Genomic DNA, 2,691 nt, shown 5'->3' on the forward strand with positions numbered 1-2,691 from the left:
TCCTCCTTTAATTCTGTTAGTATTTGTTTCACATATATTGGTGCTCCTGTATTGGGTGCATATATGTTTATAATGGTTATATCCTCTTGTTGGACTTAGCCCTTTATCATTATGTAGTGTCCTTCTTTATCTCTTGTTACTTTCTTTGTTTTGAAGTCTATTTTGTCTGATACTAGTATTGCAACACCTGCTTTCTTCTCCCTATTGTTTGCATGAAATATCTTTTTCCATCCCTTGACTTTTAATCTGTGCATGTCTGTGGGTTTGAGGTGAGTCCCTTGTAAGCAGCATATAGATGGGTCTTGCTTTGCTTTTTTATCCATTCTATTACTTTGTATCTTTTGATTGGTGCATTCAGTCCATTTACATTTAGGGTGATTATTGAAAGATATGTACTTATTGCCATTGCAGGCTTTAAATTCATGATTACCAAAGGTTACTGTCTAACTTAACTCACTTATTGAGCTATTATAAATGCAGCCTGATGATTATTTCTCTCCCTTTTTATTCCTCCTCCTCCATTCTTCATATGTTAGGTGTTTTGTTCTGTGCTCTTTTTAGGAGTGCTCCCATCTAGAGCAGTCCCTCTAAGATGCCCTGTAGAGGTGGTTTGTGGGAGGCAAATTCCCTCAACTTTTGCTTGTCTGAGAATTGTTTAATTCCCTCGTTCATATTTAAATGATAATCATGCTGGATACAGTGTCCTTGGTTCAAGGCCCTTCTGTTTCATTGCATTAAATATATCATGCCATTCTCTTCTGGCCTGTAAGGTTTCTATTGAGAAGTCTGATGATAGCCTGATGGGTTTTCCTTTGTAGGTGACCCAATAAGGTTTTAACATGTGCTAAAGTCAATTTTCTGTTGAGGGTGGGACCGTGTTCCACTCTATGATCATGAGGAGGAAGGAGAGATGGTTTAGTCTTCTAACAACAGTCCACCATAGCTGGGGGGTGGCTTGGCATCTTGGTTAGCATCCCAGATCTGCCCCTACCAGCTGGGAGGTCTGTTCCTGAAAGGTTTTTCCATCTGCTGAAACAGAACAACTCACAGGGTTATTACGAAGATGAAGAGGCTGGCCCATCTTATGGGCTGACCCCTGGCCAGAAGGTGCTTAGAAATGCTAGATCTTTCCCTTTGGTTTTTTAAAGACTCCAAATGAAAGCGCAGCAAACAGAAAGAGGAAGGAAAGACCCTGGTGAATCCATTCACATGATGTAGTTCCTGAGCAGTGACCCAGTGTAAAGCTCTTAGACAACAGAAGGAATATAGCAACTTTACTGTTAGCAAATGTGCCAGGCTCTTGGATGAATTTTTTCTTTTTCCATTTGAGATTTCACTTCTGATGTATTGTGTAACCGCTGACAAAATACATTCCTTTTCTCGGCCTCGCTAAAGTGCTCCCAGCAGCCAACATTTGTTTACAGCTGTAAGTAGCACTTCCCCTATCGAGCTGCAAGCTGCGGTCTGCAAGCTTCCTGCCCCAGCTGAGCATTCCATACAGGGAAATACCTGACACGTCAGCTTTTCTGAGAGGCCCCTTTTCTAAGGGACAGTTCTCAGGGATCAGCCCCACCCTCTTCCCAGGCAATGATGGATGAGACGCTGGTGGGGAAAGTATCAAAATGGTAATGTCTGCACAACCTTCAATTCCCTTTAGCAGAAACTCTGGCATTGAGGATCATCCCACCAGAGACTAAACTTGTGGGACTTTTTACCTCTGTCTTTAGTGAGAGAAATCACCACAACTGCCACAGTATGAAAATCACCATCAACCACCAAGTGCCTCCTTCTTCAGAAGAGTAGGTGCCTGAAAAGTAACTATGACTGACAGTCAGAAGGGAATAAAGGCCTTTAATGAGCTGAGGGTTAGGTAGGATGGTTTGCTTCCAGACAGTGGTGGCCAGGCAGGGAGGAAGTGGGGGTGATGGCAGCAGGCCCCGGCTCTGCTCAGATCCCCGTAGTGGCTAGGTGTGGGACAGGAATGAGTGACCATCACAGGATGGGACCTGGCGAGCCCAAGCAAGGCGCATCTGGAGTGAGTTACTACTGAAGGTTGGGCCCAGAAGAACCTGTACGTGGGCAGGGAACTGGCTTCCTGACAGAGGCCACCTGTCCACAGCAAAGTGCGAGACCTACAAGGTAGGCTCTGTATTGGCAATAAGAAATCAGTAACCCAAGCGGTGTGGCTGGGTCACAGCTGCCTCTATTGGGGAAGCTCCCCACAATTCCCCACTTCCCACTTGACACCAGAATCTGAGGCTTTAATTCTTCCTCACAGAGCGGGGGCATTCTGGATCAGGTGGAAGTGTATCGCAGGCTCTCGGGTAACTCGGAGGCTCTGAGACTGCCGGGGCCTTTGGTAAAACTCAGAGTCCCAAGTTGCTTTCTCTGTAAGTCTAGCACAGGGCCTAGCAATCAGCATTTAACACAAGCACTCATTTCTGAGGCGTGTTTGTCTGCTGTAGACAGACAGTATTTGCTTCTCACATTTCCACTAAATTCTTTTGATATGGGCTGATCAGGTGGTGTATGCAAAGACAGTATCGCAGTCAAATTTTTCTCTTTCTTTTTCCCACTGTCCAACTTCCCAGCCAGCCTGACTCAGGGGCAACCAATCACATCTCTCTCTTCTTAGAAGAACACAGTTGGGTCAAACCAACCAGTCACGTGTCAAAATGTCCAGACAACTCC

This window comes from Manis pentadactyla, chromosome 4, assembly GCF_030020395.1.
Source record: "Manis pentadactyla isolate mManPen7 chromosome 4, mManPen7.hap1, whole genome shotgun sequence".
NCBI lineage: Eukaryota > Metazoa > Chordata > Mammalia > Pholidota > Manidae > Manis > Manis pentadactyla.